Source organism: Sprattus sprattus, assembly GCF_963457725.1.
Source record: "Sprattus sprattus genome assembly, chromosome: 7".
Taxonomy (NCBI): Eukaryota; Metazoa; Chordata; class Actinopteri; order Clupeiformes; family Clupeidae; genus Sprattus; species Sprattus sprattus.
In genome coordinates, this window is record NC_137926.1 from 13,545,470 (window position 1) to 13,569,243 (window position 23,774).

Sequence of the window (23,774 nt, forward strand, 5' to 3'; positions counted from 1 at the left end):
CGAACAGCCAGTAATACTGCTGATGTTTGCCCCGGCGAATACGGCTGGCGTGTTTACTCCTTGCAATGCCGAGGGAAAGGTACTTGCTGTATTCGTTGGAAATGAAGGCATCGATTGCATCGGCATGTTTGCAGAGCCATGGGTAGAGGGACCTTGTGCTGGGGCTGGCATAATCTGGTTTAAAGGTTTGCGGCTCAGGATACTGGACATTTGCCACTGGTGCTGTTCGCTGGCCGACTTGTAAGACTGAAGGCTTTGGATGTTCTTGTGCCCACTCAGTTGCGCAACAAAGTTTTCAGGTGTGTTGGCATCCAGTAGCCTGCTGATGCTTGTTTTGCGGGCAGAGTGGTTGGACACTTTCCCACCGGTTCGCTGAGCTATGCCAGAGCTTCCAGCAGCTTTCCGCATAAACATGCCTATTTCGTTTTTCCCGAGGGGGGCGTTCTTGTACCAGATGTTACTCTGCTTGCCACTTTGTCTCAAAGCAAGAAAGAAGGGCGAATCTTCGGAATTCATTTCAGCTGGCCTATGGCTTTTAAAGATCTTATATACCATAACTGGACACCTGTTAGTGCCAGTGGCGAACATTTTAGGCTGAAAAGCTCGCCGGTGACCATTTTCTTGCCCTTTACGGGTCTTTGTGCCGCGTTCGCTAACCCACACCAAAAACTCATTGCCATCCTCATCACGCTGCATTTCAATGTCACCCCAGCACAACTTACGGCTCTCATCTCTGGCACGAAACCCAAAGTGTAGTGCCATAAGCCACCATATGGTTCGCTGAAGAGTCTCGGGGTTGGAAATACCGAATACTCCGCTGTCAAACATCTTCTCCTCGTCGCCATCTGTAATTGGCCGGGTGGCGTTAGGTCTGTTGCCTTTGCCGTGTTTCACAATCAGCTGTTTCCTTTTGGCAGCCAAGACCCTCCTGGAAGTTTCAAACGCTGTGTCCTTTAGGATGTTGTGAGGATACTTGTTGTCAGTCAGGAAGCAATGTATGCTCCTATGAAAGCTAGAGACAGTGTCCGGCTCGTATTCTTCTCCATTAACTTTTACTGCGTCCTTAAAGAATTTCGACAGATAACTGTCAAGTTCGGGAGTTAGCTCTGTAGGCAAACTGTAAGGTATGTGCTCTGTCCTTGTTTTGTTTATTAGCTTGTCTCCCTTGTGTTGTCATGTGATCTTTGTTCCTTTGTCTAGTCCTTGTGTTTCCCTGTTCCAGCCATGTCCTTTCCTGTGTTTGTTTGTGTATGCCATGTGCCCTCTTGTTGTTGTCCGTTTCTCCATCCCTCACCTGTTCCCAATCATCACCCGGTTTGTTTGTTTTATTGGTTTCTCCTGTGTCCTGTTAATTCCCCTTGTTTAGTCCACCTGTGTCTTATTGTCTGCCCCGCCTTGATTGTTCTCACCTGTCCCTCGTTATCTGTTGTGTGTGTATAGTCCATGCATTCTTGTCTCTCGTTGCGTTCTCTTCATATTTGTTACGTGTTTGAATCTCTGTGTCTCCTCTGTATTTTCTCCGTGTTCCTCCGTGTTCACAGTTATTGATGTTTCTCATGTTACCGACCCTGGACTGTATACGGCTTCTCTTTTGCCCTTGCCCATTTGGATTGTTTGCCTGCTTCTTGGACTGTCTTACTGTGTACCGAACCTGGATAGTAAACGTTTATTCTTCATTCTACCCCTGTTGTCTGAGTCGTGCGATTGAGTTCAAACACATCACCCGCAATCCGTAACACAAACTGGAGGGGATCCAGTAGAGGGTCAGTGATGGCTTTACGATGCCGTAACACAAGCCGCTCAAATGACTTAATCACAACAGAGTTGTTTTGAGTCTTTATTTCTGTATATTACGACTCAACTTAGATTTTGTTATTGTGTTGCTATGGTGATAATAATATTGCGGATTACTTTCATGAGAGAAGAGCTACTAAATATCAGGAACTCAACACCATCTGTTTTATGTCCCAACTTTCTCGCCTCTTCCATTGATTTATCGGACCTACAAATCAAAGGCCTTGGACACACAGTGAGACGGAGACGGAGAGGTAAATGCGCTGGAGCCCTGGTGCGCTTTAGGAGGAGAGGCATTCTGTCGCCTCTACCAAGTATACTCCTCTCCAACGTCCACTCACTTATCAACAAAATGGATGAACTGTGACTTCTCATCAGGACTAGCAGGGACTTTTCCCTTTCTTCCGTTTTGTGCTTCACGGAGAAGTGGCTATTTGGATTAATACCGGACTCTGCACTGCAGCTGACAGGCTTCCAACTCTTCAGAGCGGACCGCCACACAGAACTTTCCGGCAAGACGAAAGGTGGAACAATCTGTTTCTACACTAACAGTGGCTGGTGCAAGGATGTGACAGTGATTCAAGAGTGCTGTTCTCCTGATCTGGAATCTTTTTTTATCAACTGTAAACCCTTCTACTCCCCCTGTGAGTTTGTTTCATTCATTCTGGTCGGTGTTTACATTCCACCGCAAGCCAACGTGCAGGTTGCACAGCGCATGCTCGCCGACCAGATACTGTGTGTGGAGAGGACTAACCCAGACTCCTTAGTCATTGTCCTTCGCGACTTTAACAAAGGAAATCTCACCCGCAAACTCCCCAAATACAGACAATATCTTAAATGCCCGACTAGAGAGGAGAACATTCTGGATCACTGCTACACCACAGTTAGCAGTGCCTATCATGCCGTTCCCTGGGCTGCATTAGGACACTCTGACCACGTCATGGTCCATTTGATCCAGGGGCGTAACTAAAGGGGGTGCATCAGGTGCGGCTGCACCTAGGCCCGTGGGGTGTCGGGGCCTGTAGCCGGGCCTAAAGATATACAAGTGTCGCTGGACGGCCCCCCTCTCAATCTCAGTATGGTATTAATATTTCTCGGATATGCTTATGTTCAAATATACTGTGTTTTTAAATTGACGGCAGTGTCAAATGCTATAGATACACTTCAAAAGTTAAACTTATCTCAGTCATGGTTGTTATTATTTTTGGGGGAAAAGTAGCAATTTATAACAAAATCATATGCTTATCCTACATACTATTTAATGAAATGAAAAAGGTCTTATTTTCTTTGATATTTTTGTGATTAGCCATGATGATGGCTGGGTAATATGTTTGTTGTTGTCCAATGTCAAATCTCTATTTGATCATGTGACAGTACAATACGCTATAGTTAAACCAATTCGAAGGTCTGATAACCTAGTTCATTGAGCACAGCACAACTTTACTCGTAACAATGCCTTTCAAGCACAAGAGTGGAAGTAGAAAAGGGCAAGAAAAAAAAGAACAGGAGGAGAAGGCGGCAAAGCTGCCTAAATTAGATTATTTTGGCTTTTTAACTAGCCCGTCAACTAGTCGCCAGCCCATGGAGTCAGCAGTTCAGCTGGGATCATCATCGCTGCTTCTGCCCTCAGTGGTGTGTCAGCAACCATGCAACAGGTAACCTACGGCTTTTGTGATACACATTTCAAGACAAGTTATAGCCTACATACATTATGGTAGGGCAGGATTACTAGGCTACAAGTTGGGTAAATAGTGGTCGCTTTTATTATTTCTTTCTAACAATTATAACGGTAAGAAAGGTTCCTGCTGAGAGTCGAACAAGACTAAGTTCATTGTGTAAACACCCATCGCTTCTGAAATATGTAAGGTTGATTAATTAAACACTATTTATATCGATAACAAACACCTTTGATTAGCGTTTTTTTAGACGTGGTTGCGGAAGTAGGGAACGCTACGATTTAATAAAAAAAAAAAATGTTGCGTTCACTAGGGGGGCCCGTAATAATATCTTGTACCTGGGCCCGTCGTTACTACGTTACGCCACTGATTTGATCCCTGCATACAGGCAGAAATTTAAACTCAAAACAATAAAGTTGAATCTAATCTAATGTAATCTAATAAACGGTGGGTGGATTCTCCAGAAGAGTGAACGTCCCTCAGTGTTCATCAGAGTCAATGAGCAGAGAATATTACATAACAATGGGCATAAAGCTGGAGCTTCTGTCTAAAGTCAGCTGCCATAATGAATGTGTGGATCATGGAAACAGTGGCACTGGATGTTTTTTTTTCCTTAATGAACCTGAACTTCCCTGTTCTGACATCAGGTCAAGACTGTGATGAGTGAGATGTACCTGTAGGTGATCAGTGAGACATGCGTACCTGAAGGTGATGGCGTAAGAGTCATGATCTTCTCTCTGGCGAATGAGGAAGGCTCCATCCCGCGGGATCCTCATCAGGAAATCCTCGGCCTGTCCCCGGCTCAGGTTATCGTAGAACCACCTGAAACACACCCACCCAGTGTTGTGAGAGTGAGACTGGAGTGGAGTCTGCCGTTTCGGGCATGGGAGGGAGAGCGGTCTGGCGAGGACACTAATACCTGTGGAGACTAGCATCAGTTGTTAGCCCTTCGATAAGTGTCAGGGTATGAAGTTTACACACTGCACAGTCCTGTTGTCCTGGCCAACAATACACATGTGTACGGGGTACTGAGTGGGGCTTTTTTGTTATTTGGGGATAATAAGATGTGTATGTTAGTTTACATGTACTTGCGTTACGGGACTCTTAACTTGATATGGCCTCGCGGCATCTAGGTTTTAGTTTCCTGCTAACTGCATTTTGGAATGGAAGTAACAATGTGATGAACGAGTGGGAGGTTTATCAATTACGTGGGGTTTAAAAAGGGAGGGAAACTCGGGTGACGGGATGTATTCTTTCTTTTTGTGTTTTCTTTCTGTCTGCTCGCTCTATCTTTAAACAATACGCTGTGGAGCCTACTATTGCATACTTCTCTCCAGCCCACCTTGTTGTACATGATTGCTGTGTTGTAGTAGCCTGGTGACACCAGCCTACGTATTTCCGCCTGAATTGATTTCAAGCTCATACTCAGTCTGGCCCAACCCCGTTGACAATTGTCTCCAGGACTCAAAATCCTGTAGGACCAATCAGCGAACAGTTCAGAGCTGTGACGCAAAACTCGCCTTGGAGGAAAAGACACGAAAAGCTATCGGAAAAGTTGTCTCAACTCTCGAGAACATCAGAAAATTAAAAGGAGAACAAGAGTATTTTCTTGTAAGTTTTATGATTGGAAAGGACGTCGTAGCTCTTCTCCCAACTGGCTTTGGGAAGAGTTTAATCTACCGAATGCTTACTAAACGTTGCTGATTGGTTAAGGGAACTCCAATGATTTTAAACCTCAAGCTAAGCACCCGCTCATCTCGGAAACGAAAATGCATAGCGTTTTGCCAGACTGAAAGACGGAATGAAATGGAGTCACAGGCTGGTAATGGCCAGGCTAGTGTTGTAGCCCAGCTCAGGATATTGTTGTGTGTTATCAGTGTGAAGAGACTGGCTCATTTAGTTCACATTTTTTGTCGTGATCCTATTGATGGTTTTCATTTACTTTGCTTTGATTATTTGAATTGATTATTTTCAATTCACCATTGTCTTTGGGCTTGGAGTCAGTTGTCTTTGCTGTATGTATTGCAAGCAGTGTTTCCTATTTTTATACTTTTTAACTATTAGTTTGTTAATAAATTATTGTACTTGCCCCTTCCGCCTGTGTTTATTGGCCACTGAGGTACCATGTCCCTTGAGATACATAGCCTAGATTTACCTTTGTTGCAACTGGCGCTGCGAGCAGGGTGTGGACTGGTTTCCGGTGGCCTTTAATAAGGCAAATTATTTTAAATGTCTAATCCCGTAGAGGGCACACCTTCTGCGCAGTCAAATTTAACACCAATGTTAATGTCTCAATTTATGCCAGGAAGTATGTGCAGCCAGAGGTCAAGGGGAAAAATTCAGATATAAGCTTGACTGAATGGATTGAAACTTTAAAGCAATGTTTCGCATGTATAGAATCCCAGACACTCTACAAGTTGATATTTGTTTTAAGTCATTTAGAGGGAGAGGCTAAACGTGAAATATTAGTTGTTGCTGCTGGAGAAAGAGACACCACCGAGAAAGTGTTTAAAAGGCTTAAATCTTTGTATGGAGATAAAATGTCTGCTTCAGTCCTTCGTTCTCTTTGCTTCAGCTGTCGACAAGAGCTAACTGAGACAGTACCGGACTTTTCTCTTAGGTTACAAGAGCTTTTTAAGAAGCTAAAGGAAAAAGATGCTGAGGGTATACCTAACATGGACGCAATGATGCGAGATCAGTTTGTGCATGGATTACAAGATAAGGCCGTGAAGAGAGAATTGCGCACCCTTACTGTGTCTTCTCCAAGTCTCTCTTTTGTAGATGTCTATAAAGAGGCCTCAATTCGCCTGGAAATATCTGGAGAGGTTGGCCTGGTGGCGTGTGATGCTGTTGGACACGTGACAAATGCCCTTACTGAAGAAAGAGCTCAGAGGTGAAATGGCAGCTGAAATTCAGAACCAGATGGCATCACTAACAAAAGGTATTGTGAGTGAACTCCGAGAAGAAATCAACCTAGCCCCTAGAGGATCATTTTCAGTCATATGACTACCAAAGAGAGCGTCAGCCTAGTTTACCAACCTCTTCATACCCAGCCAGGGAGTCTTTTTGGCCCCGTGCACAGCATTTGCATCAATACACCTCCGATGGCAGGCCCATTTGTAGTAAATGCCGTCAACCAGGCCACATGCAGAGACATTGCAACCAAAGAAAGCGCTCAAACTCTGTAGGGTCTCGTCCTTTAAACTAGTACACCTCACTGACGTGGGGTTGTCAGTGGGGGAAGCCGGGGAGGGACAAAGACCCCTAAATAACCTGGTAGGGCAAAGCCCCATTGTGATGGCCAAGATGGCCGGACAGGAAGTGCCATGTGTGATAGACACAGGTTCTCAAGTTATCCTTCTAAAAGAGAGTATGTTTAAGCAATTGTTCCAAAGCAAGGGTGCTCAGCTACAAATCTATCCCTTTTATTGGTTGTTTAGCAGTCTCTGTTAATATCAGCGGCCTAACCATTCCCCGCTGTGGTATCAAAGTGGTGCGAGATCAATGCTTGACTCGCAGCCCATGTCTGTTGGGCATGAATATTCTCCATCACTGCAGGTCTGTTTTATTTAAGCACAAGCTGCAACCAAGAGAGCGTGCTAACCTTGACCAGGTGCTTGACGCAACCCCATCAGGCCGGCAAACCTGGACTGCTGCAATGAGACTATGCAGCGAGGAAGCCAGATTCCACGACCGTCACGGTGAAGTCAGTTATGTGCGTATGCTAGCTAACACTGAGATACCACCTGGGGCGGAGATGGTCCTCCAAGGGCATGTGCAAGGTAGACCCGGGGGCCGTCCATACCTGGGGTTGGTTGAAGCCACAACAGAGACCAAGGCCTATAGCTCGGGCTGTGGTGTCCGCTAAAGGCAACACTGTTCCAGTATGGCTGAAGAGTGTGTGAAACCGGCCCTTGTTTCTTAAGAAGTATTAAAGGTTGGCACAAATGTCTTTAATTAAACCTACAGATGTCGCTCGGGGACCGTGCAGCTGTCAATGGAGACAGCTGGCGTGATGAAAGTTCATCTTCAACCAGAGCCCCAACTTACCATCCCCGACCAAAGTGACATACCAGTAGACTTGGATGGTTCTGCCTTGTGTCCTGAACAAACCAAAGGGGTGAGAAACCTTTTGGCTTAATACAGACATGCTTTTGCTCTGAATGATAAAGACTATGGCTACACCCATACAGTCTTCCATGAGATCCCCACAGGTGATGCCCCTCCTGTTCCACAACGCTATCGTCAACTAGCCCCTAGCTACATCAAGAAGTAGGGGTCCTCTGTTAAACTGTTAAATGCACAGCTCATAATTACATTTTACATTTTAGGACATCCCTGGATTTTAGAGAGGGTTTTAAGACTTAAGGTGTGTGTGTGTGTGTGTGTGTGTGTGTGTGTGTGTGTGTGTGTGTGTGTGTGTGTGTGTGCTTGTGTGCATGCTGGTGTGTATATGAGTGCATCTCACCCCTGCAGCAGGTGCTGGTTGGGCCGTGGGACAGCATCGTTGAGGCGCAGGTTGAAGCAGCCGAGTGGGTTTTCCTTGTAGTGCTCTATAAGTGCGTACACACTGGGAAAGTGCAGGTTGTCCTTGAAGAAGTAGTACACGTGGCTGTCCTGAGTGCCTGAGCGGATCCGGCAGTGATGCACTCTCCCACTTTGCCTGCAGGGCGTGGCAAACACACCAAGTGGAAGTTAGAGTTGCAATGAGCACAAAGGGCACAGTGCATAACCCAGTCTCTTTGGAGGCAGTGTCTCAGTGCTGGGTTTCTAAATCTCTCAAAGTCTCTCTGAGAAAATTTGTTTAGAAGACTAAACATGTGCCCCCGTAACAAGTTGTAGAATGACTAATTTAGCCCTTGGAAATTATAACGAGAATGATTTTCATAATTTGGTCTTCAGTACTGGAGTAAGGAGAATGGTACAGATAAGAAGGAGTACTATGAGGGCGAGGGGGATGGCATTCGGACACCGTAACATGTAATGATGATAACTTTTAATGACAGTTTGGCCAGTAATTTAAAGGTAGAGTCCATGATTCTGGCGAAAGGTTATTGATATTTGAGCTTCCCATTTAGAGCCAGAACCGTACTAACACCAGAGGATTCATTTGGAGCTCACAAAGGTTGCTGACTTTAAGACTGTACCTTTAAGAAAAGACTCATTGTGTGGCCGAATGAGAGAGTTCAGTACCAGAAAGAGAGGGCGAAGTCAGTGAGAAAGGTGTCGCTCTCTCGCACAAGGAAAGTCCCGTCCTTCCCACCGGACTCGGCACAGAACTCCTGCAGGAGACGCTCAGCCGTCTGCCGACCCTCAGACATGCGCCCATGGAACCAGGGCTCAGAGACGTGCTGGTCCGCAAACACCAGATGGGAAGAGAAAGAGACAGAGAGAGATTTAAAGTTTAACAAGGAATTATGTGTGGGTGTAAGGGGTGCAACGGATCATCATTGATCCGTGATCCGTTCGGATCATCTATTTCGGTTCGGCACACGCATGATCCGCGGATTGATTTATGAAAAAAAAAATTGTGCGCATGTTCAGTCCACACACAGCCGTAACCATTCCTGCTAGTTCCAGGGACAGAGCTACTTAACACGCTCTGGGTAAAAGTCTGCAACAGTTCCCTTTTCAATAAGCAAACAGTCCTATGGCTCGTTGTGATTTATTGTCCTCAGCGTACAACATGTAGAACAGTGGGCATGGAAAATAAAAGTAGGGTAGACTTCGGTGACTACTGTAAAGATAACTGCTGCCTCTAGTGCTACGTCTGTTTCCATATACTCGCGCTGCCACACAAACCTGTCGCCTAGGTTACCACACAGACGTAACACGTAGCTGACATAGCGATTGCTAACATAAAGAAAAACCTGCAACACAGCGTGGTCATGGCGAGCGGAGGAACAGAAGAACTTGAACGCCCCACATTTAAATCCCCTGTTTGGGAGCATTTTGGCTTCCCTGTCAAATTGAATGCAGAAGGAAAGAGGTTGGTGGATAAAACCGTGACGGTGTGTAGGCACTGTGGCACAAGAAAGCCATACAACAGTGGAAACACATCGAGCATGGCCACGCATTTACAGCGACATCACCCCGGTGTTTCACTGACAGGAGTGAAACCGAAAGCGGCTCAACTACCGCTCATCACCGCGGCATTTAAGCAGCCCCTTCCTCCACATGTTTATTTGTCTTGTCTTTTTTTTATTTTTTATTTTTTTTGCTGATCCGAAAAATGATCCGATCCGTGACTCTGATCCGAGGAACGATCCGCACCGTGAGATTTTTGATCCGTTGCACCCCTAGTGGGTGTGTAAGAGAGTGACATAGAGAGAGAGAGAGAGAGGAGAGAGAGAGAGAGTGACATAAAGAGAGGGGGATATAGGCTAGATTTCATTTGGCTCCACATACATGTTCATATCGTAAATGGAACCACAGGCCCGCTCCTGCATGTGAAAAAAAGACTCACTTATGCCTGCCATGAGTGCTTTGTTTTTATACAATTTTACACGTACAGTCTTAATAACCCTTTATTCGATCTATCGTCTCATCCTTTATCTCTGTGTGTCTTCTTTTCTCTCTCTCTTTCACAGTCTTATCTTGCTTTCTCTGATTCTCTCTCTCTCTTCCGCCCTCCCCATGATCTATCATATCTGTCCCCATCACCTTGCTGAATCTCTCCACCATCTCTCGGGTCACCGGGTAGCGTAGTCTGATCTTGCGGTACAAAGGAAACTTCCGGAAGTAGTCCACCAGCTCCACTAGGCTCTCAAACTCATAAAAATAAAAGGGCACCAGCACGTACATGGAGCCATTTTTCTGGATAAGCCAGTGCTTCACCGTTCCATCCCCCCTAATGAAACACACACACACACACACACACACACACACACACACACACACACACTTTATCACTTTACATCGTTCAGCATAAAATGTTACTTTTACATTTAGTCATTTAGCAGACGCTTTAATCCAAAGCGATGTACAAAGAGAGAACAATCAATCTACGAGCAATAGAGACCAAGTGTTACAATGAATACTATTTTACATAAGATGTAAAAAATAATGTATATATGTATTTCTAATTTATAAATGTATGTATTTGACAGTATAGTACTCAACCAAATCGGTACCACTTTACAATAAGACTCCATTATAAATGGTCTATAAATGGTTTATAAATATGTTATTAATTAGGTTGTTAACCCTTTGCAAGTCATTAATAAGCCCTTATAAATTAGTTATAAACACAGTTTTTATACATCGATGCGGGCTCACTATTTGGGAAGATCCCCATCTTGGCAACCCACTGTCTATCCCTTAACTTGCTCTACTAGCCCAATTGCACACTCCCTACCATTCTTGTATCTGTTACTAGAGAATAAACCCCAAACTTTACTTTTGAAGGTGGTCCTCCTATGTGGATGTGATTTGAGGATGTTGTGTCTGGATGCTACTGGATGTCCTAAAATTTCCCTCTGGATTAATAAAGTGTCCATCCATCCAAGATCAAGTTACTGCTTACTACTCATTACACAACAAATCACCCTTTATTAATCAGTTACTAACATTTATTACTGGCAAAACTGAGCCTTATTGTAAAGTGTGAAACACATCATCATCTAGTAATCAGTTACAAACATTTATAACTGGCAAAATGGAGCCTTATTGGAATTTTTCTTTTGGGGGGGGGGGCACGTTGTGAGCCCCCCCCCCTTCCTGGGGTTTAATCTCTAGTAACAGACACAAGAATGGAAGGGAGTGTGCAATTGGGCTAGTAGAGCAAGTTAAGGGATAGACAGTGGGTTGCCAAGATGGGGATCTTCCCAAATAGTGAGCCTGCATCGACGTATACAAACTGTGTTTATAACTCACTTATAAGGGCTCATTAATGACTTACAAAGGGTTTACAACCTAATTAATAACCTATTTATAAACCATTTATAATGGAGTCTTATTGTAAAGTGGTACCGTTCCCCTCTCACATCATAAACGGTGGGTGGATTTTCCAAAAAAGTGTTCGTCCCTCAGTGTTTATCAGAGTCCATGAGCAGGGAATATTACATAACAATGGGCATAAAGCTGGAGCTTCTGTTTAAAGTCAGCTGCCATAATGAATGTGTGGATCATGAAAACAGTGGCACTGAATTTTTTTTTTTCGAAATGAACCTGAACTTCCCTGATCTGACATCAGGTCAGGACTGTGAGCAGTGAGATGTGCCTGTAGGTGATCAGTGAGACATGTGTACCTGAGGGTGATGGCGTAGGAGTCATGATCTTTTCTCTGGCGGATGAGGAAGAATCCATCCTGCGGGATCCTCATCAGGGAATCCTCGGCCGCTTCCCGGGTCAGGTTATCGTGGAACCACCTGAAACAAACACCCACCCAGTGCTGTGAGAGTGAGAATGAAGTGGAGTCTGCCGTTTCGGGCATGGGAGGGAGAGCGGGCTGGCGAGGACACTAATACCTGTAGAGGCTAGCATCAGTCGTTAGCCCTTCGATAAGTGTCAGGGTATGAAGTTTACACACTGCACAGTCCAGTAGCTCCTCGTCAACAATACACATGCACATACACACAAACGCACAGCCTATATTTACAGTGTCTCACCCCTGCCGCAGGTGCTGGTTGGGCAGAGGGACAGCATCGGTGAGGCGCAGGTGAAAGTCCATGCAGTCGAGTGGGTTGTCCTTGTAGTGCAGTATAAGTGCATACACACTGGGAAAGTGCAGGTTGTCCGTGAGGTAGTAGTACTTGTGGCTGACCTCAGTCCCCGAGTGGATCCGGCAGTGCTGCACTCTCCCACTTCGCCTGCAGGGGGTGGCAAACACACCAAGTGGAAGTTACAGTTGCAATGAGCACAAAGGGCACAGTGCATAACGCAGTCTCTTTGGAGGCAGTGTCTCAGTGCTGGGTTTCTAAATCTCTCAAAGTCTCTCTGAGAAAATGAGTTTAGATGACAAAACGTGTCTCCGTAACAAGTTGTACTATGACAAATTTAGCACTTTAGAAATTATAACGAAATGATTTTCATAATTTGGTTTTCAGTACGGGAGTAAGGAGAATGGTACAGAATAGAAGGAGTACTATAAGGGTGAGGAGGATGACATTCGGACACCGTTACTTTTAATGACCGTAACTTTAAATGACAGTTTTGCAGTACAGTACATGATTCTGGCGAAAGATTGTCGATATTGAGCTTCCCATTTAGAGCTAGAACTGTACTAACACCTGAGGATTTATTTGGACCTCACAAATGTGCAGGACAGCGGAATGCACCTTTAAGAAAAGTCTCTCAGAGTTCAGTACCAGAAAGAGAGGATGAAGTCGGTGAGGAAGGTGTCGCTCTCTTGCACAAGGAAAGTCCCGTCCTTCCCACCGGACTCGGCACAGAACTCCTGCAGGAGCCGCTCAGCCGTCTGCTGACCCTCAGACATGCGCTCATGGAACCAGGGCTCAGAGACGTGCTGGTCCGCAAACACCTGATGAGAAGAGAGAGAGAGAGAGATTTAACGTTTAACGAGGAATCATGTGTGCGTGTGTAAAAGAGAGTGACATAGAGAGACAATAAAAAGCAGAACGTGGGAAGGAGCATACGACAACCCTAGGACAAGGAAGTTTACACTGTCGACAAAATTAAGTAGTCAAAGTCAAAAAGGGGGGGTCTGTCACCTGGCAAACTGTCCCCATGTCATCCTCCTGCTCGTACTCTTCAGCGTAGTAGAGCTTGTCATCTGAGATATCGCAGTAGTGTCGATTCCATTTCTGAGCAGAAAACGACAAATTAATGCTTGCAAACAGCCAGGCAGAACATGAGAATGAACTAAATATCTCACATCCAAAATTTGAAGGAGAATAAAAATTATACTGTACGTATTACATCATTGCACAACAACAAGTAAGAAATATCTCATTCCACGTGAGCCACCTTACCACAGTCATGGAGGCATTCACATCAGTTGCAACACACTCATGCACTTGCTATTCTAAAACATGGGCTACAGGAGAAGCAGGTGGGGCCCCACTACCTGATCTATAGGGTCCCAGATGAGGAGATCTCCTTGCTTCTTTCCTTTACGCATGTCCGTCCTGCTCAGCTTCTTGTGCTGTGACAGACACACAGGTAGAGAGATCATATAGAATGAAAAATAATGTGTGTGTGTGTGTGTGTAAAGTGCACCTTATAGGGGGGTGGACAACAAAAGGATCTACGCTAATTACATGCTTTCATGCCACTGTCCTATTGAAGGCTCACAGCCCAGTTGTGCACACGTCGACTATTTCACAATGGTGTACAATCCCCAGAAAACTTCAGACAGACAGAGTGACAGAGAGACCAAAAAGATAGAGATAGAGACAGAAAGGAGAGACAGAAAAGAGAGAGTGTGAGGCAGGCAAGGTGAGAGAGAAGGAGAGAGAGAGAAAGCAAGTAATAGAAAGAGTACAAGAAGGAGGAAGAGGGAGAGGGTGAGAGAGAGTGAGTGAGTGAGACAGAAATAAAGAAAAAAAAACACGAACACAGACAGACAGACGAAGAGAGAGAGGGAGTGAGAAAGAAGACAGACAGATAGACCCGTACTGCCCCACCTTGAGGATGATCTTGCCCTTGAGCTGTGTCGGGGAGGGCAGCTGTTCAGCATACTCTTCCACCGGTTCCGTCAGCAGCTTGTCCCCAAACGCCTTCTTAAGGATGGACGCCATTTGCCTTTGGTTCTCCAGGTTACAGTGCTCCTCGATAGACAGGATCACGGGGTACCTGCCCACAGTCACAGAGCCATTCACATTACACACTCCTTAAATGCACCCACACAATATAGAGCTATGATACATTCACACAACACACCTATAACACACTCACACAACAGAACAGCTGTGATACACATTTAGGACACTCTTACAGGGCACTCACTCATTACAGTCCCTGCAATAAACTCACTCAATACAGCTGGGCTACACACATGCAAATCGTTGCAATTTAATTTCACATGGCCAGACCTGGCTTTAGCTCATTAAAAGTAACTACTGGAGACACCTTATCCAAATTTTTGTATTGAACTGTATCAAGAGCTGATGCAAACCATATTTGGCAGTATTTAGACCAAATTCTTCATTGATTGTGCTCAGATGTGTATTATCATTTGACAACTCACACAACAGAGTCAACCATCCTAATGTAACACTCCCGCAACTCACTTGACACTCATGCAACATTCTAAACACACCCAAATGACACCGTCATCAAAAGGGTAACAGAAAATGCAACAGTCTCCATGTATATTACAATCCTAAACGACACACATACACTAACACAATCACACATCATATACATATATACACATCACTCACACACATTATGTATGCCATATAGACACACACACATATTACCCCCCACCACACCCTCCCCCTGACACACACACATGCACACAGGGTCATTCTTGGAATCTACGGCAGCTCTGACTCACTCTGAGGTCACAAAGGCATGCTCATTGATGGCCTTGACCACGTCCTCGAACTTGATCTTGGCTGTCATCGTACGGCCATGGTATATGATGGGGTAGCCTGGACCATCCCAACAGTCCACTGTGACAAACACATTTTATTCCACCACATAAAACAAGGCCACAAGGAACTATTACCATCACTTATCAGATCTATATGGGAATCACTAGATCCTTACTACAACACAAGCTGAGAACCATACAGAGAACTTATAAAATGCTAACTACCGTAAATCCTCAAATTGGGGCCGGGGTCTTTTATTTACTTAGGCTACACAGTGCACCGGCCTTTACTTGGGGATGGCTTGTATTAGGGGCAGGTCTTTATTTCTAACTAATTATACGGCTCTTCAGAGTGTTCCAAAAAGTTCTGTTGATTTGAATGGGGCACCTCAACGTTCGGGTCTGTAATTCCTTTATTTTTACCACTGCAAAAAGTTAATGACCGGAAAAATAGCGGAAACCACGAAACGGCAACAAAATCATTAAAAAGAGGTATTTTGGTATCGTTTTGGCAAGTAACTGTATTATAACAAATTCGCCTAGTAGACATTCCTTTTTTTATTGCAAACGACAGCCCATGAAATTAGCCAACAACATTAAACATGAGGAGAACATGTATTTATGAAATGCATTCAATTCAATTGTGATGTATTTTTGGTGCTGAAGGACTGATGCTGGTAAAAAAAGGCTACCGGTACCTTATTTTACCCCTGGCCTGTATTCGGGGCCGGGCCTTTATTTGTCCGTATCGACCATGCCCCCGGCTACTATCTGATGCCCAGCCTCTAATTGAATCCCGGTCTTTATTTGAGGATTTCCGGTATGTTTAAAAAAAATTGACTTCAAAAAAAGTTCAAAAGCTAAAAATCTGCATTTTAACATCATTAAAACAGCTGTTACTGTGAGGTTAAGTCAGAGGGAACTCAATTCAATTTTATTTATATAGCGCCATAACAATACAATTGCCTCTAAATGGAATGGAATGGGGGGGCACTGACACTCAATGCAGCGGCAGCCCAGTCTAAGGCAGCGCACATAGGCTTCTATGGACGACTCGCTACGTATCTGATCACCAGTCAGGTACCTGCAATCACACACACACACACACACACACACACACACACACACAAACACACATGTTATTAACACACACACACACACACACACACACACACACACAAACAAACAAACATAAAGACACACACACACTGACACACATATACACACAAACAGACACATTATCAACACACACAGACACATAAATACACACATACACAAAAACAAACATAAACACACACACACGCCACAACAGGGGATATCATCAAAAGGGCAGTTCTCTTGCATAGCTCTTCTGTATTTGGATGAGTGGCGAGGGCTGATCAGGGGGAGGAGACTAACGTGTTGTGGGAGGAGTTGATCCAGTAGTGAGATAGCGGGTTGTTCATATCTAGGGTGTTCACTTCCGAGAACTTCTCATCCCAGATGGAGTTCTCTTTGGAGAACAGGAAATTGAGGAACTAATGAAGGAGGAAAGAAAGGGGAGAAACGAGAAATGAAGAGGAGAGAACGGACAGAATGAAACCATGTAAGTGTACACAGACTGCAATCAGTAAAATGAAAGAGCTATCATGACATCATCGACCCTGGGTTGGTGCATACCTCTCCAACAGTAAACCAACAGTAAACTGGGTCATTGGTCTTCCTCATGGTGTCATCAATGAAAGTGGTCATCAGCTCCCTCACCTGATTTAAGTTATACGCCCAGGTCTCCTGTGAGAGAAAGAGACAGAGAACAAGCATGTGTGTGTATGAAAGAGAGAGGGAGAGAAGGGGGGGGGGCAGATAGATATGCATGGTGTATGCAAAGTGTCTGCTAGATTTAAACCCATCTGCTAGAGGTCGGGATGAGGTATGAGAACCCAGCAAGAGCTCACCTTCTGCTGGAGCTGAAGGAAGCGCTGGAAATCATAGAGCAGAACGGCAGAGGAGTCTGGTCTATCTGTTTTGCTACAAACACACAACACATACTACATCCCAACCAAACAATATGTACTATATCTCACACGAAAATATGTATCTAACTTCATCTCAAAACCTGCAATACATACATGCCCATCAAACCACATTGACTATATCTCAGACACACAACTATTACTACATCTCAAATGAAAAAACATATTCTACATCTTAATTTGCTTCCAACTCAGTTACAACCACTGAAACATAACAACATAAACTGCATAGCTTCAAAATACATTCTGCATTCCCAAAGAAAGAATTAATAAAAGGGGAAATCTCACCCCATAATGAATACACAGGGCTCATTTTTAAACTCATCCAGAATCTGGAAAAGAACAATATGAACACAGACAAGTTAGTCCAGCCAAGCCATTTCAAGCTGCCGTGACTGTACAGACACACATGCAAGCACACATACACACACACAAACACAGGATAAATGACACGCGTCATCAAATCTGTAGAAAACAATATTGGTTTTGTATTTGTACTTACACTCTTCTGATTTTCAAACATTAGATAATTGTAGAATTTATGAAACTGCTCAAAGTCCAAAACATCTTTCTTTGCTGCGACCTCCTAAAACAAAACACAAATTAGGTTGATTTTCAAGCATTTCAGTTCGCAATGTTTGAATTTCAGTATTGGAGATCTGTTGAAAAATGTTGAAGGAATAAAGTAGTGTGTCTGCTTTTAAAATGAATGCTGTCTGGGTGGTCCGAGGTGCGGCAGAAACAATGGCGTCCCACACCACATAGTGGACCAAGTGACCGGGTCATTTCTCAGTTCTGCTGGCCTTCCACTCGCTTCCTGACTGCTCTCCTGTCAGAACAAACACTGGAAACCACCTCCAAAAACTACTATCTGAGGCTATCTAACTTGATAACAAATGAGAGTTAGAATCTCTGGAAAAGGGTTCAGGTCAAGCTTTATATTTATGTTTTTTTTGCTTTGTAAGGTGAAGAGCAATTTCATCTTGAAATTATACTGAAAATTATTTGGAATAGCATTTCCAAATGTTACAAAAATGCTATTAAAAACCTATTTGTGACACTATGACTAGCAAACCCGATTGGAGAACACACAGGTGAAGAGATGTGATGAGAGGAGAAAGGAGGAGGCAACACCAAAGGATTGGTATCAATACCGCAAATTGTTCCTTCAGGAATCGCGAGCTGGGGACCTTCATATTGACTTGCGGCAGAAGAGATTTGATCTCCTTCAGTGTGACTCTGCCAAAAACCAATGATGCATTGGCATTGTGATATAATGTAATATAATATTATATGGTCACATATGTTGATGGATGGTTACTTTTAATATGAGAAATCTAGAAAAATACCTGTTCCTCTTCGTCTGATCAACTGAGTACATCTTTTTCCTCAACCAGCTACAGGTGGGGAAAAAAACAATTGAAATGGAGTTTCCAGGCCTGAATGACTGTATGTGCTTGTGTGTGTGCTTGTGTGTGTGTGTGTGCGTGTGTGTGCGTGTGCGTGTGCGTGTGCGTGTGCGTGTGTGTGTGTGTGTGTGTGTGTGATGATGTTCATGGCTGTGTATGTTTGTATGTGTGTGGGTGTGTGTGTGTGTCTGTGTGTGTGTATTTGTCTGCGTGCAATCCCAGATGCATGTACCTTTCTATAATGTCTGGTGTGGGAGCCACCAGTGCCTCCTCTCTCAGCAGTTCCAAGCCTATCAGCCACTTATCTGCTTCTGCCATAGTGTCAGCTGAACAAAAACAACATTAGTGTTATGTACACAGATACAGATGGAGAAACACACACACACACACACTCACACACACTCACACAAACTGACACATATTTACCTCTTAGACTCAGAGTATTCAGCAAAAACTGACACATATTTACCTCCTAGACTCAGGGTATTCAGCACAAACTGAGACCCATAGAAGATTGTAAAGCAGGTGTTGTCGTCATGCTTGCACTTGGAGTCCTTAAAGCGCTCAAAATCCTTTGAGTTTCTGCCACGTCGAACCTCTCGAATCTCTGAAAGATCCACTGTAGCATAGGCAGGTTAGACACCATTATTCATGCTTTACAAAAAGGGTCTCCTGGTATTATAACACACTTCTCACAATAGAATACTGTACAACGGTTATAATCAACAGTCATTATACTGTACACTACCATGCATTATATTCTGATCTCTGATTAAAGCTGTTTTACTAGTTACTACTGTTGTGCCCCTCTGCACCCTTACTGGCCTTGCAGTGGCAGAGCAGCAGCCTAACGCCTCGCTCACATTGCTGCGTTGGAATGCGTTGATGCGTCAGGGTCAACGCATCCCCATTCACTTTGAATGGGATGACGTCATCCTTTGCCGAACTGAATTGTGGCTCCGTTTGGTTCGCGTGCGTTGCGTTCCCTGCTTTGCTTGCGGCAAGCGTTGAAGAATGTTGAACTTTTTGGAGAGGCAAAGCATGCGTCAGCCAATCAAATTCTCTTTCATGTATAACTGACAGCACAGGCGCTAGCCAATCATATCCCGTATATGCTCACGTCTACACAGCGGCAAGCTCCAAAAAAAAAAAATGGCTGACCAAACTCCGTAGATGGTCGTATTTGTACCTACAAGTTGGTTAGATTTTTTTTAAAGTTACCGAGAAATAGACACTGTACAATGTAAAAAACCCTTTATTGTAACTGAAAAATACGCATCATAGGATTTGCGAAGTGTCTGAGCACCCTAACTAATGATAGCATGCTACTACTCGCAGGGTAAAAGCTTGCTAATTACGTGATTGGTTTGTTTACCTGTCAATCTCACTATAACGTCTCCGGTATCAGCAGAACCCCATGTGCCAGACTCCTCCTCCGCCTTCCGTTGGATCAACGCATTCCAACGCATCAATGTGAGAGAGGAGATACGCCCGACTCACATTGTTGCGTTGATGCGTCAGGGTTAACGCATCCCCATTCACTTTGCATGGGGTGACGTCATCCTTTGCCGAACTGAACTGTGGCTCCGTTTGGTTCGCGTGCGTTGCGTTTCATGCTTTGCTCGCGACAAGAGTTGAAGAAGGTTCAACTTTTCGACAGGCAATGCATGCGTCAGCCAATCATATTGCCGTTCATGCATAACTGACAGCACAATCATATCCCGTATATGCTCACGTCTACAGAGCGGCAAACTCAAAAAAAAAAACATGGCTGCCAAACTCCGTAGATGGCCGTATTTGTACCTTCAAGTTGGTTGTTTGACTTTTTTTTTGTTAGATTTTTTAAAAGTTACCGAGAAATAGACACTGTACAATGTAAAAACCCCTTTATTGTAACTGAGAAATACGTATCATAGGATTTGCGAGGTGTCTGAGCACACTGTCTAATGATGGGTTAGGGTTAGCATGCTACTACTCACAGGGTAAAAGCTTACTAATGACGTGATTGGTTTGTTGACCTGTCAATCTCACTATAACGTCTCCGTTATCAACAGAACCCCATGCGCCAAACTCCTCCTCCACCGTCCGTTGCATCAACGCAACAATGTGAGTCGGGCGTTACGCCCGACTCACATTGCTGCGTTGATGCGTCAGGGTTAACGCATCCCCATTCACTTTGCATGGGGTGACATCATCCTTTGCCGAACTGAATTGTGGCTCCGTTTGGTTCGCGTGCGTTGCGTTTCATGCTTTGCTCGCGACAAGAGTTGAAGAAGGTTTAACTTTTCAACAGGCAATGCATGCGTCAGCCAATCATATTGCCTTTCATGCATAACTGACAGCACAGGCACTAGCCAATCATATCCCGTATATGCTCACGTCTACAGAGCGGCAAACTAAAAAAAAAAACATGGCTGCCAAACTCCGTAGATGGTCGTATTTGTACCTACAAGTTGGTTGTTTGACTTTTTTTTGGTTAGATTTTTTAAAAGTTACCGAGAAATAGACACTGTACAATGTAAAAACCCCTTTACTGTAACTGAGAAATACGTATCATAGGATTTGCGAGGTGTCTGAGCACACTGTCTAATGATGGGTTAGGGTTAGCATGCTACTACTCACAGGGTAAAAGCTTACTAATGACGTGATTGGTTTGTTGACCTGTCAATCTCACTATAACGTCTCCGTTATCAACAGAACCCCATGCGCCAAACTCCTCCTCCACCGTCCGTTGCATCAACGCAACAATGTGAGTCCGGCGTTAAGGTGGTGCATGGGCATCATTTGCTTGATTGTCCACACCTGACAATGGGGCCTGCATTCTTGCGTTCAGAAGGGGCCTTGCATTCTCACCATGCTTTTAAGGCTGGTGCTTACTGTGGGTTTTTGTGCGCTTATATGTTAAAAATTGTATTCAGTAACCTATTCCAAGTACCACAATATTAAAGTAATGTAACTTGATTACTTTCCGTTACTTTTGGATTACCTCAATGCCAAATCTGCAAATGAAGATAACAGAAAAGAGACATCAATAGTCTTATCCACTGTATATTGGTAGTTTTCTCAATTTTGATGTAAATGTTGAAAAACATGGGTCCAACCTTGAAAACAAAGACATAGTGTCAGAAACTGTGCACATCAGAACCTCTGCAGGACTGCTCTCGTCCTCCACTGAGTCTAAACACACCAGCTTTTTTAGATGACATACTTGCTGCATTTGTGCAGTAGCAGTGCTATATAAATAGCATCTGGTGTGGGCATCCAACTTATTACTGAGGAAATTAACTTAGTATGCTACAGATATCAAAATGTACTATAATGTCATAGCTATTTGTTAGACAACAAACTGAACTCGATACTAAATATGTAAAGCTCTTTTTTATGTGCCACTGTATTGATTAGAATGTCAGGATATCCTTTTTGGGCCCAAATGCAGCATTTCACCGAGATATTCACAGAAGAAAGTATGAACCATTGAAAATAAGCCGGTCAGCCCCCATTCTTTTTACCCGTAGTTAAACACTCTCTCACTGTCAGCAGTTTTTACAAACAAATACCTTTTACATTTTTTGCCCAATCCCTTTTGCAATATAGCGTGTGTAATGATGTGTTATTTATAATAAAATATCTAGTGAAATGCTGCATTTGGGCCCAAAAAACGACATCCTGACATTCCAATCAATACAGTGGCACATAAAAAGAGCTTTACATATTTAGTTTTGAGTTCAGTTCAACACATAGCTATGACAATATAGTACATTTTGATATTTGTTACACACTAAGTTAATTTGTATCAGTAATAAGTAGGACGCCCAGGCTTTTTATAGCACTGCTACTGCACAAATGCAGAAAGTATGTCATCTGAAAAGGCTGGTGTGTGCCTTTATAGGAGGGGTTTGTGCATAGCACAACCACTTCCTAAAATACATGTGACCATTGAGTTGCACAGTTTCTGACACTAGCTGTACATGTCTTTGTCTTCAAGGTTGGACCAATGATTTTTAACATTTATATCCATCACAGACATAAAAATGTAGAAATCCACCAATATACAGTGGATAAGGCTATTGATGTCTCTTTTCTGTTATCTTCTTTTGCACATTTGGCATTGAGGTAATCCAAAAATAATTGAAAGTAATCAAGTTACATTACATTACTTTAATATTGTGATACTTGGATTAGGTTACTGAATATAATATTAATTAGGTAATCAGCATTGAATCCATTTGAAAGTAATCCTCCCAACCCTGGTAACTAAACACACACCAAACTGCCAACCATATTAATAAACAGTCACAACCATGTATAAAGAGAAACATAAAAGACAGTGCCAGTGTTAAAGGGGAAAAAGAGTGAAAGACCCGCTAATGATCAAAGGACAAGGTTTCTCTGTGACATGCACATGTGTATTCTGTATTCTCTCGCCCATTCTCAAAATGACTCAGAATTTTCTCAGCAACACACTTGTAAACGTCTATGGTGCCTCAAGTTAAATTCCACATCAGAACCTCTGCAGGACTGATCTTATCCTCCACTGAGTCTACACGCAGTGCAATGCTGCCTCAGCATCACCAGGGCAAAAGTGCTTTTTCCCTCCGCAGTAACAAAAAGGCAAAGATGCAAATACAAGACATTATACAGCAGTGTCCTATCATCTTAACTCATTTGTTGTGGTCAGGGGTTATATAATGGGGATTTCTTTGGTTTGCTTACAGAGCTAAAAAGTATTGGGTTTAAGAAAGGTGAAAACTACCAATGATCTAGGGCCAGGAGAAGGTGCTGTAGTTAGAGAAAGACATTCAGTTCACGGCACAGTTCACAGATCACAACAACAATCTTGGGAACAGAGATACAGGTGAACATGGCGTGGGGTGGCAACACTCACAGACTCGATCGATTTTGTCCGCCGTTCGGGACCACGCCACCTGCTTTGTCTCCATGATGACCTGCAAAGTGAGCCGCTCAATCTTCTGGCGGAAGACGGTCATGACACTGCCCATCTCCAGGTCACGCTTCACCTGGCTCTTCTTGTACTCCGTCAGCTCGCCCTGCTGCTGCCCAAGGCCTGCCATCGCAAACAAAGAGGTGACTGCAGTAGAGGGAGGGTATGTATGGGAGAAATAGAGAGAGTGTCCACTGATGCAGTGTGTGTGTGTGTGTGTGCGTGTGTGTGTGTGTGTGTGCGTGCTTGAGTGAGAGACCATGGGAGACTGTGGCAGTTGTGGTGTGACCGCACAGGAACCGGACACTCCTGCCCCATTTTTGGAACCAGTAGCGCACCTTAACAGACATGGTTTGTACACACACACACACACAAACAAACAAGCTACTGATTACACTAACTTCAACAAAGGTTCAACCATTTATTGAAGTGGACACGTTT

At 43.9% G+C, this 23,774-nt stretch overlaps 1 pseudogene across 1 annotated transcript in view; it reads right to left on the reverse strand.

Moving 5' to 3' along the window:
* Window positions 1-23,463, reverse strand: part of LOC308368588 (1-phosphatidylinositol 4,5-bisphosphate phosphodiesterase gamma-2-like) — an 82,293-nt pseudogene extending 58,830 nt beyond the window's left edge. Inside the window, exons 1-21 of the transcript in view lie at window positions 23,277-23,463; window positions 18,861-19,010; window positions 18,624-18,717; window positions 18,332-18,379; window positions 18,137-18,221; window positions 17,485-17,568; window positions 17,271-17,314; window positions 16,905-16,977; window positions 16,630-16,740; window positions 16,369-16,487; window positions 15,969-16,054; window positions 14,932-15,049; window positions 14,057-14,225; window positions 13,498-13,575; window positions 12,779-13,234; window positions 12,080-12,280; window positions 11,720-11,839; window positions 10,134-10,320; window positions 8,664-8,821; window positions 7,939-8,133; window positions 4,173-4,292 (exon numbers count right to left, since the gene is read on the reverse strand). The product of the transcript in view is annotated as a 1-phosphatidylinositol 4,5-bisphosphate phosphodiesterase gamma-2-like (transcript). The remainder of the gene's footprint in view (window positions 1-4,172; window positions 4,293-7,938; window positions 8,134-8,663; window positions 8,822-10,133; window positions 10,321-11,719; window positions 11,840-12,079; window positions 12,281-12,778; window positions 13,235-13,497; window positions 13,576-14,056; window positions 14,226-14,931; window positions 15,050-15,968; window positions 16,055-16,368; window positions 16,488-16,629; window positions 16,741-16,904; window positions 16,978-17,270; window positions 17,315-17,484; window positions 17,569-18,136; window positions 18,222-18,331; window positions 18,380-18,623; window positions 18,718-18,860; window positions 19,011-23,276) is intronic.
* Between the last annotated feature and the right edge of the window lie 311 nt (window positions 23,464-23,774).